Source organism: Hetaerina americana, unplaced genomic scaffold (assembly GCF_022747635.1).
Source record: "Hetaerina americana unplaced genomic scaffold, ioHetAmer1.1.p SCAF_2, whole genome shotgun sequence".
Taxonomy (NCBI): Eukaryota; Metazoa; Arthropoda; class Insecta; order Odonata; family Calopterygidae; genus Hetaerina; species Hetaerina americana.
The window spans coordinates 29,209,286-29,221,547 of NW_027286763.1; the positions used below are offsets into that span (position 1 = coordinate 29,209,286).

Genomic DNA, 12,262 nt, shown 5'->3' on the forward strand with positions numbered 1-12,262 from the left:
CACCCAAACTGTTCATGTGGTTCAATAATACTTTTTTAAATCACAAACTCCTCCCTGCCACCGCTCCTATTGTTGTACTTTTCTAAATTTGTACTTTCTATCTAGAAATAATATTTGATGGACCTCAACTCTTACCCCAAGCCTAGAATAAACTCCACTTTAGAAGAAACTGTTTTTTGATGTTGACATCTCCTATTCATCATCAGCATAACTTTGGTGTCACCATTTGTGTGCTCTCAACTGAAAGAATGTGCTCTGATGTGTGCTCGACCACATGAGGTCTGCTGAGGCAGAAGAAGGGATAGAGAAGAGAGCAAAATTCACAGTGCAAGCAGTGGCCTAAGCTATTTTAAATCTTTACATATTTTATCCCTTCTGTTAACATTTGGAGATATTTTACTTCAAGATCTTTGTAGTGAGTATTATATGTAGTTAGTGGCATGTCTTAAAGCTAAAGATGACTATTTTTTCTTCAATAAAATGAAAAAAAATTCATTTTAATATTAAAATTTTGATTGAGTTTTCTTTGTTTCTTTCTCAAATGCATATTTCAATTGAAGAAAAACTTCTCCAGATCAATCTTGTATTTCCCTTTAACAAGGTTGGATGCAAGTCATCCAATGTGCTCTGTGAAATGAAGTTTTCTTTGAACCATGGCATAAATTTAAGTTAGAACACAGATGTGGTACTGTCTTTGTCTTTTAATTTATTTTAAAAAGCACAATAACGAAAAGTGAAGAGTCGGGCGTGATGTTGTGGAATCGAGACATAATAAAAACTTTGTTGCAATTTTCCATAGTTAAACCTTTATTTCGACCATGGTTTCGATACACTGTATAGACCTGATGATAATACAGTGTATCGAAACCATGGTCGAAATAGTTTTAATTGTGGAAAATTGCAACCAAGTTTTTATTAAGCACAATAACCTTATGATAAGATTGAGGGATTGTGGTTAGGATGTTTTCTCTCTGAAGGAGGTATCGTGGTGGAAATAATGACACCTCCTAACAATTAACAAAGTTTATTGTGCTCAGAAAATTAAAACCTTGATGAGGCGATTGAACAGTAATTATTCAGTAAATATTCGGCCGTGCGGTGGCGAAGCCAGGAGAGAATCCTTCACCAGGAAGCAGCGTCCTTGGGTTGACCACGATGGCGGCGCGCGTGACGGTCCAGAGCCAGTGAGAGTGAGAGTGGCTCTGGCGGCGTGGTTGCGCCCTGGCGGCGGACCCTGGTGGCGAACGCCGGAAGTCAAAACACTTGCCGGCGAAGGCGCGTTCGCAATGGCGCTCAATGATGATTCAAGGGTTGAGCCGCCACACCCTCCAATGAGTTCAAGGATGAGCAATTGTTCTAAGGAATAAAGGAGCTGGTTAGGGTGAGTTATTTTTAGAAAAAGGATAAAGTAATCAGAGTATATATTAAATTCAATGACCTTCATGGACCCATAGTGATGATGTGATGGTCTCTCTGGTTTTCCTTAGTTTTGGCAGTTTGAATTTTCACTTCCATTTTATTCTTAGTGCCATGTCCAAGCCAATAGGTCTCAAATACAAACAAGGAGAGATTCTCAAATGTATATTCGAAAATGATAATATACAATAATGAATTGAAATGAAGATGGGTGGACCTGTAGGGGGTTGAAAACTGTTTTTCCTGTCACACTATAATTTCTACTTTCTATGTGAGAAACTGCCTCATTGATTTGTAATGAAAGCAATGCAATTCTACTTCAAGGCTGGTTTGATAATAGAGATTTACTTAAATTAATAAACATTTTTTGTATCTTGGGTGAAATTCACCAAACAGGGCTAGGATAGGGCTAGTTCCATTTTCTAAGCCAGCTCTGGTTTGCCAAGGAGATCTGGTTAACGAACAAATTGCACATGTAATCAGTCCATAACAGTCTATGAAGAATTTTGAATGAAGTAGTATTTTCAAATGTGTACCTTTGTTACGCTAAATTTTTTATTTAATCATCATAAAAGGTGTTGTCCACAGAAATTGAGTCAGCTTATAAACTAATCGCTTCCAACATTTGTGATAAGTGTCAAAAATTTACCCTGCTAAGAAGAAAGTAAATGAACATATCATTGGGAGATGTGATAGTCCAGGAGTACTGCTGTGCTGCTGACAGGAGGCCTGGATTCGATTTGAAGTAATGCCTATTAGGCACCCTCAGCACCACCCAAGATTTTTTTTTTGGGTACCAGATTTTCCTGGGAAACCATAATTGTCACAGGGAAAGGCACTGACCCCCCTACCCTGATGTATGAATTTAACTAGAAATCTAGCTTAGTATTGAGCGAACTCTACCATCACTAATCAAACAGACCTTTGGGTTAATCAGTCATTTTTCGTGGTTTATATCACAGTGGTGTCTAGCATCCAAGTATCTAATAGTTTTTCATGATGTGGCTTGATTATTCTTTTGTTTTTATAATTAATAGATATATCCCTATTTGATGTAATCCAATCTTTAACATGAAGCATGTAAATAAAGACTTTTCATATCTATTTATGGAGAAATGAAATGTTTTGAAAATATTTAACAGGAAGCTATTCATTTTTTTAACTGCCAGAAACCAGCTGCAACTGATAGACCATATGAACAGAAAGGTAAGTAGGTGCCTGTGGTTGAAAATATGAATTTCAGCTGATTAAATGCAAGGGTAATTTTGTGTTATATCATTTAAGATTGAAAAACTGTAAACAAAAACCAATGAGTTTATTGCAATAAAGTAACAATAGTGAAGAATCTATTAAGTGGCCCTTCTAAGTGGTCCTTTAAGACCCATGAAACCCATAGACCTTAATCACTCGTATATGTAGATGGCTTACTTTCATTTGATCTTTATTCAAATATTTCTTCCAATAAACAGTTGCCCAGGATAAAGGTGAATGTTCTCCAATACTTCCAAAGGCTTTTTCTCTCCTCTTAATTCCGCTCAAGTTTTTTCAAGGTCCAAATTCTTGACCTTCAAACTCAATAATTGAACATGAATGAAATGGCGCAGTGAGAAATTAAAAGCATTGATTACATTTTGAAGTAGTCTAGCATTATTCACTCATACTTTGAGTCACATTTTTTGTTTTGGCAAACAAATTCCCAAAAAAATTAAGACTACAATCCTTCATAAACAGTTTTGATCAACAGTTACCATACAATCGTAATCCTTATTTTGATGTCAAATCCATAAAAACCAAACTTAATTTATTATAAATTTATTTTAAATTCCTTTGCCTTATTTTAATTTGATTGCTACATTTCCCGCTCTATAACATGGGTCTAATAATAATTATTAAATTAATCTATTGGTAAAGGTAGATTTATGATAAAAACCAGCTACCAAACAGTACAATGACAACTTCCTTGCATCATCTAATGAAATAGCCAACATCCATCACTACAATAGACCCCTCTACAATGTATGCCTACCACCTTATTCCAGTCTGTCTAATATGCCTCTACTATTATTAACCCTTCCTCTCCTCATCTTTTCCCATCGATTAAAATTTTCAGCACCCCATTGCTAATCAAAAAGGTCTGCATCCATCATTCCTACCTGATTATTTCCAGCAACCCTTCTCCTCTCCGCCATGATTCTTAGTACTTCCTAGGTTGTGGGCTAATAATATGCGGTTGAGAAATTCTTTAAAATCTGAATTCCTTATGCCTGTGCAGCTAAACAAATGAATTTTTATTAGATTTTTAATATAAATCCGATTGATAGGTAAACACAAATATGATGTACTAAGTGACCAATGGATAGAAGTTGGTAAAGATAATTTTTTGGTACAATTGAATGCAAACGTAATATTTTCCCATGTCATGGTGTGAGAGAGTAAATTATTCCTTCAACTATTCGTGCAGACAAAATATTCTGTGAACATTTTTAAATATACTAAATTTGAATTTTGGTGAAAGCCTAAGAAACTTAATTGGAGATGTGGTAATATTAACCCTGAAATATCATGCACATGGGTTTTGCTAAACCCAGGGAGTTTTTGGAAACAGTTTTGCATACATAGACTGCACCATTGAAGCCGCGTTGGGATAAAGTTCTTGAGGAATTTTCGGGAAAATACTATTATTAACTAATATTTAAGTTATTTGGATCAAACATAACTCTTCTCTACATCACAACTGACTTCATTGAAATAAAAAAATATAGGAATTACTGAATATGAACTAGGAGATATTGCAACCAATTAGGGTTGCCGCCCCATTTTTAATTTGAGCATTATCTAATATTAACTCGCTAATATTTAAATACATTATAAAGTTCCAACACATTCTATCATAATGTGCTGGAAGTAATAGGAAGGGTGCGTCATATTTTATGTTAACCGTGTCCCAAGTTTGATCGAATCCCATACAGCCCTATGCGAAATTCACAATGTATTTTGCATGGCCATGTAAAAATTGAATTTCGAAAGTTTTACACTTTGGTATGTACCTCTAGTGGGAAAAGGATGTATTAGGATGTGCTGGTATTTAATGAGGTTTCAACTAGTGAAGGCATGCGCCATCTGTTGGCTAGATCCTCAACCAATCCGTCAATTAATTATTCGTTCACTAATTTTCAGTAAATTGTCACCACAGATTTTGACGGTTGGTTCAGGACGCCGCAGGAGATCAGGAAAACAATTAAATATTGAATATTATTGTGAGGAGGGCTGCCATTTTTTCCAGCCGGGCGGCGGGGCGCCAGAAAAATGGCAGCCCTTTTCACAAAAATATTCAATATTTAATTGTTTTCCTGATCTCCTGCGGCGTCCTGAACCAACCGTCAAAATCTCTGGTGACATTTTTTTGCATATTAGCGAATCGAAAATATTTTGCAAAAAAAAAATTCGGCTGCAAAAGTAAATCGAAGTAATACGCTCTATAGTGTCTCGTCCACAATCCGCCCCTTATCCCCCAGGCCACCGGTTTACTTGCAAATAGATGCTTCAAAACTACTACATGTTTTGCAAAACTACGGACTTAGCCGATTTTTTTCTCAAAATCAACTCGACTTCAGCAAGCCTCTCTCATCTGACGAATCCAAGATATCTGCCTGCCTCGACGCCTCTCTCGCCTGGCGAGGGGCTCTGGACTTAGAATATTTTTCGCTGGGAGGACTCGGGACTTGAACCCACGTATATTTTCTCGAGGAAGCTTAGCACCTCACCTTTCGCCTCACGGTACTTCGAGACGGCTCGTGAGCAGTTGACCGTCGATGGAGCTACTCATTTTTGAAGCGTGAGCCGGTTCTTGGGAAACATTCGATACCATGCTTTTTCGCATGTGATAGACCAATTAACTCTAATTATTGGACTTTGTTCAGTTGGGCGCATGACGTAATTTTTGACCCGGTGCTGGCAATTTTAGCTCATATGGTTATTGTAATTACGAATGACACCTTAAAAACCAAATATATGTTCCGAGTGCACACAATGTTGCTATGAAGAATAAGATAAAATTACTTTAGAATAATTTCACAACATATTAGGCTACCAACGTACGGATTAAGGCATATTTTCATATTTTACATATACTACATATAATTCATATTTTCTACATATAGTAGAGCTACTAAACTATTTCATGCTGAAAATTAAAATAATGCCTCTCGGTTTTTTGGCTTTTAAAGAGTCAATTCGATAACAATTTATTTGTTTATTTACTTATAATTCTGATTTAATTCATAACGAATTGAATAATCAGCTTTGCTGAATGTATGGCAGAGGGTGTAAATATATTTAGACTGCCATTATTTTTTGGAGATTATCCAGATTCATCATTTTCATGAAGTATTAACGTCAAAAATAATCTTATTCTTTAGATTAAATCTTGTATCTCTCTTAAATTCTTAAGTGGCATATGGCAAAATTAGTCATTCGATCACAAAGAGATTAAAAAATTGGACAACATTCATTGTTTCTTTCACCTTTATTAGTCATAAATACATTTGTTGAGATAAATGTGTTAGAAATTACATCAGTATTCCAATTATCCTTTTTTAACCAAAACAGTTTGCTAAAATAACCTCATGGCCACTATCCACGAAGTTCGCGGTGGAGGAGTTTCTGTCAATTCAGAGGCCTCATTAAGACTGACACGAAGTGCATTTCTTTAGATGCAGAATGCACTGTCCAACTTGGCACCAGCAAGGAGATTTGCACCTTTGTTCCTTATTTCCTTCAGTGAGAAATCTTGCTGTTCAACCTTGATTCCCATGGATGCTCCTCTTCTCACCTAGCATATCATCCAATGGAAGGACCCGAGGGAAAACAATTAAAACATGATTATGAATGTTTTAAGTTAGTAGTTTTTTTAAACTACTTTTAGGACGTTTTAAGCAAAAATATAAACACTTGTGGGTTTGAAATGGATAAATATTTACTGGTTTAAGATTGACAGATTGATTCCCCTTTAAAAATGAAAGGAAACAAACTTTCACTCAAAATCTATACATATAACCATATTGAAATATCAGATATATTAAGGTTTAGTAAAAATCTAAATGAATTTCATACAAATGGTATTTTTAGTGAAACATGGAATCCATGACAATTTATCGGAAATTATTTGATTAACAACTGCTGCTACTTCACACGATTTCAACATTTCATTCATTTGTCTAAAGCTAATGGGTAGAACACCTTTAAATAAATATATCTGTGAAAAATAAAGGTTAAATATGGCTTGCTGAAATGACTAACTTCAGATCGTCACTCATAAATACCATGTAATTTGAATCTGAAATACATTAATATGTTTGTGCAAGCATTCTCATTTCAAAAATTACAAAATATATTTAAATATCATCATATGAATCTGGAAATTATAAGATTAAGTTAAAATAACAATGGAATCTTTTCTTTCAAGAGAAGGGTGATGAGGTACAATGGTATATTTTACTTTATCAAATATGTTTATTTAATTGAAAATCAATCACCTGGGCTAATAATTAAGTTCACAACATGTGTTTAAAGACTTTATGGATTCATAGTTTTTTCTATAGAAGCTCCGATCACTGCTTAAGCCTCACCTTCCACCCTCCTCCCTTGCCCATGCGAGCTACATATTCCAAAAAGGTGACCAAATATGAACCAAGGAATGAAGAAGATTGGGATGTTAGAATAAGGACAGAATGAAAGTAAAGTAGTGTGTGCTGGGTGAGCCCAAGGCAGGAGAGGTGTGAAAACAGTGAGGGTAAACAAGGAAATGACTCGCCAGTTATCAATCATTACATCTGCCCTGCTTAATATCATTTAACAAAGGAAAGAAGCACTTATTTAAACAAATTGTGTTGTTATATCATCACTGAAAACAGTTGCTAATGCCAGTGGATAAGCAAATATTGGAAGCTTATGAAATAATATGGAGATGGAAAAAAAATTAAATGGGAATAAAATTAAAACAACTTTTCAGCATGGTAGGGGAGGGGGAGAAGTTTTTGGGAATAATTTGAAGAGAGTGGGAATTTTGGCTGGGCATATTGACTGGAAATAGAAATTCAAGGTGTGTGATAGAATGGAGAATACTGGGTATGAGAGGTGGAAGGAAGTTAATTAGTTGAATACATATATTATGTTTTAAGGATGCATCAACAGCTAAGGTCAACAGCTAATGATTGAGCCAGGAACAATTGAATAGCTAAGGTCATTTTGCACCATTGTCGATTAATTTAAGAAAATAATACTTTTAATGTAGCGGCATTTTAGATTTAAAAGCAGAATGAAAGGAGAGAGTTGATACTATGGATGAAATTGAAGGTTGAGGTTAAACATTTGTGGTGGAACACCTGACACCCAGAAAATGTCACAGCTTTGACAGAAGAGAACTAATGGACATCACTGGAGGAAAACCACTGGTTAATATCAACAGCAGAATGTCTCCATTACCTAAGAACATCATTCATAGGAGAAATTTTTGTCGTCCATGTTGACTTTTCTTGATCTTGGACAAGAAATCTTCGAAAAAACCTTCGACCTTAGGACGAAGGCAAGGCCAGCTAAACTATCGTCACCAAAAGACAACCAATGGGGATGAAAAACCCTGAAATGAAGATAAGTAGAACAATTTTTTATTATTTAAAAATTTATTCAATGAAAAATAACACTTCATATGAAGGAATCTACCAAGTTTCAAATTGAAACCACATAATTTATCACTCATTTTCAATGACTTTGGTATTATGTTATAAATTATTACAGCCATTACCATTGGGGTTTTATATGAAATTGCTGATTTATGATAACTTCTGTGGATGTTATGATTTCTAGCTGAATGAGAAAATATTGCTATTTGCATGAAAGATATGGATGTTATTTATAATTAAGACAAATGGCAAATATATATTGCATAGAAGGAATGGTAAGAACATTTAAATTTTTTGAATAAGTGCCTGTATGGTTGAATATAGCTTTGTATAACATGGATACAGATCAGTATTCGAAAAGAGTCACCTGGAGAAAAAAGTGGAATGATACACAAGTTTTAATACCTCTTAGAGACTTATGGACGAACCAAATAGTGTCCATCAAAGTGTGCAGTTCAGAACACATTATTAACATCAATGTTCAACACACCAGTTTATTAAACATGTAGACCTAAAACCTTGGTATTAAATGTATAAATAATTATTTCTTGTTGAGATTGAAATCAATATCCTCTTGCAATATTGCACGATCAAAAGCAAGGACCTGCGTCTTTTTGCAAAACTAGTACAAAAGTATGCCGAGGTGTCAAAATTTACTTAGTTGGGTAGCCTTTAGTAGTTTAAATAATTTTTCAAGTGACATTTTGTCAAAATGCTTTTTATAACAAGGAACTAGGCAAAAATTGACATATTGATAATTAATCCATCTCGCAAAAAGTGATTCTTATTGAAAGAATTTTTCAATACAAAGAAAAGATTAAAAAAGAGCAACTTTAACAGGACACTTTCACATTATTTAGGGTAATTTAAATTTTCATTAGCATTTGTAATGATTTAGTTATTTCCTAGAGAAATTGATCAAGTTCTTGACATAGCATTTACTGTGGTAAAAATACTTTTGTTAAATTAAGGTCAGCAATTAAAGCTAATTCTCATTTTACTGAAATTACTTTAATTTGGTTTAACTTAACTCATTTAAAAATGCATTACACACAAACTAAACAGGGGGTGTGGTAGTCCAATCGGTAGCATGTTGGTTTACTGCCCTGGGGGCCCAGATTTGATTAGAAAAGATGCCTCTAGAGACCCTCTACCCTTCATCCATGCTGTGGGATTTTTCCGGTACCAGATCTTCCTCAGAAACCACAAAGTGGCACAAGAAAAGGAACTGGCCCCCAGTATTACCCTGTTGATTAGTGAATTTCACATAAAATTCAGCTTATTACTAGGAGAGGTATATATAAGCCAGCCTATGAGTTCATTAATGCTGTTGGATAAAATGAAAATAACATCCTAGTCAGCATAAGCTTAGTATGTTCTATGGTTTCGCCCAAATCCATGATACTCCCTTGATTTGGCATATACTAAATATTTAAGAAGTGGTCTCTTAGAATCTCTTGCCACCACCAGAAATGGGTGCAATATTATACAAGTTAGTATTAATTGTGAAATGATTTTTTTAATAAGGTAAAATATTTCACTAGAAAAGATAAAAAATTTTTAACTAATATTACTAACTTTTAAATAATACATTAGTTCATGGGTAAGTAAAAGTTTAGTTAGTATTGGTAAGACACTAAAAATATAGCCACTTCACTTCTCAGCCTTGCCAAAAAAAGAATGCCTGAATACCACACACCACAATAAATCCTTCCGTTACACATTCTACCTCCCCTCATTCCACCTAACATCCCTTTCATATTACTACAGTCACCTGTCTTAACTAACATTCTCAACCCTTTAATACACTAAATATCAGGCTTGATTGCGTAGAAATTCATTTTGAATCAAAGGAGAATGTGATTTATTTCCCACAAAACTTTTATTTGCTAAACCTAATTACAACACGCAGGCGTCCTCTTAAGGTACACAAGGATTATGGCTTTGAATTGAAACTAGTCGTCGCAAATGTGAAGTTTTGCAGAAAATACAGAGTAATCTTTATTCTCGCCTCTATTGCAGTGTTAAATTTGACACCTTTTCTACTTGCCGAGACAAAGTACAAGGAATTCATCATCATACTTCTAATACTTGGGAAGTGAGTGAAAATATTTGGCAATTTGTCTCAGTAGAGCCAGAGCAAACTTAAGTTAAAAGAATTTACTCATATTTTCTCCTCTCGGCAGCAGGTGGACATTTTTTCAGGTGTTTTTCCTGCAATAGGCCTGAGATGAAATGATGAGGGAAGCTTGACATGTTTCAGCCTAGGAGTGACCTCATCTGAAGCATATCTGCAAAGAAAGCCATTTCAATTAGTATTTAAGACTGAAAAAAATAAGGAATTGGGGGCTAATTTCATCCAGCTCTAACGTGCCGGGACGGATGCTTTGTTTTCCTTATTTAAATTGTTATTCCTGGGAAATACACTCCAGTCGCCCGCAAACCCGACGCTAGATTTGAGCGGACAGCCTCCGTGCTTGGATGGCGAGTTCGATACTAATTAGGGCGCCACAAGTCGTAAGAAGGAATGCACTACAAATTTAGGATGAATTTGTATTCACTTACACTCGATCGAATCTTCAGTTCCTCCCCATTTCGAATCACATGCCAAGCGAGGGTACGATCCACAAGCATAACTTGTGGAGAATTTACAATGACGAAGAATCGGACGTCGCAAATCGAAATTTCAATGAGTGTGCACACAAGAATGTGAAGCTCTCGCGGCCTCATTATTACCGAGGATCGATCAGATTTGTATTTTCAGGGAAGGTGGCCGAAAGCAGAGGTCATTAGTGCCATTAGGGTTGGCTAATAAAAAAGGAAGGTTTAAGAGAAATCTGACGTCGGCAGTAATCCACTCTTAACGGAAGGCACCAAGGGGTCCGCAGTTTAACGTCCCAAACGTCGGACGGTGTACTCACTCCCAGTGCTCTCCACAAAGCACCTTCATCTTAGGGATCGAGACACCATTGAAAATACCTCCCGCCTCTAGGATTCAAACTAGGACCCTTTGCGTGGGAAGCCAGTCCACCGCACCATCCCGATCCTCAATGATGACAATTACGGGACCATCATTAATACAGCAACAGGACAATAACCAACGACAATTTCGCCAAGCTGAAGATCGGATTCACCTTGGACTTCAACCCTTTGCTCGGTGTATGTATGTATATACGGATGCCAACAAGAAAGAGCACATTTCAAAGTAATATTTGTCGGCTGACTTCATACGTACCAACATGCAACCATCAATTTTGGATAGTGGCCCTCTGATCTAGATAATCGAAACCTGGCAATTATAAAATTGATACATTGGATATGTTTATGAAGAATCCTAATATATCATTGCATTTTTGCACGCAGGCTTGTATGAAATCGCCACTCACCAGAGATATAGAGTTGTCCGTGATTTCGACCGCCGAGTCTTCTCCAGAGATCTTCGACGATATGCCCTCGTGGGCTTCACGAACTCCGGGATAGCGATGAATCCATCCGCTTCGGTCGTCTGGCTCACCCCGGCTCTCAAAGCGAACTGAGTAGACCAAATGCCCGGCGGCAGGTACTATGTAAGGGAGGGGGGACTTTGGGAGGAAGGCGGGGGATTTATTGAGAGGGAGACTTCGCACAAGAGAGAGTGAAATCGAATTGGGACGGTGGAAAAGGAGACGGAGGGCATTGTTAGCCCATATCAATCCCGAAAGTGCGAATTGCGCGTATCTTCGCTGGGTTTTCTACTGGAGCGAACTGACTGCAATTGTGTGCCCCTCCAGAAATCGTATCGTGGGACCATTCATTGAATCCTGACTTGGGTCAAATTGTTAGTCCATGACTATAAAAATACATGCCACAACACACATGTAAGTAAATGAGCCTAATAATGATGATGTTAGGTTCTTGCGACACGGAAAATAATTTGCAATTTTCAATTAAATTGGCGATGTAAATTGCTGTAAGGAAAATTTCATTAGGAACTCGGTAAGTTAAACGTGTTGGCAAATACTATCCCTCAGTAGGGAGTATGAACCTGGATGCTTCCTTATTTTTATTTGAGTTTATTACGTAAGGGTATAGGAAGTTGTAAATAACGGGGAGGGTAGGTTTGTAGGAGGGCTAGAGGAGAGGGGGAGGGAGGGTTGAGGCACAGGTGAAGCAGCATTGCCAATCCC

General features: G+C 36.4%; 1 long non-coding RNA gene across 1 annotated transcript; it reads right to left on the minus strand.

Annotated features, from left to right (window-relative positions):
- Positions 1–5,945: 5,945 nt before the first annotated feature.
- On the minus strand, positions 5,946–11,835 carry LOC139687963 (uncharacterized). Its single transcript, XR_011700709.1, has 4 exons — positions 11,483–11,835; positions 10,261–10,387; positions 7,900–8,053; positions 5,946–6,247 (listed from the first exon to the last, which is right to left on the minus strand). It is a non-coding gene; the product is annotated as an uncharacterized lncRNA (long non-coding RNA).
- Between the last annotated feature and the right edge of the window lie 427 nt (positions 11,836–12,262).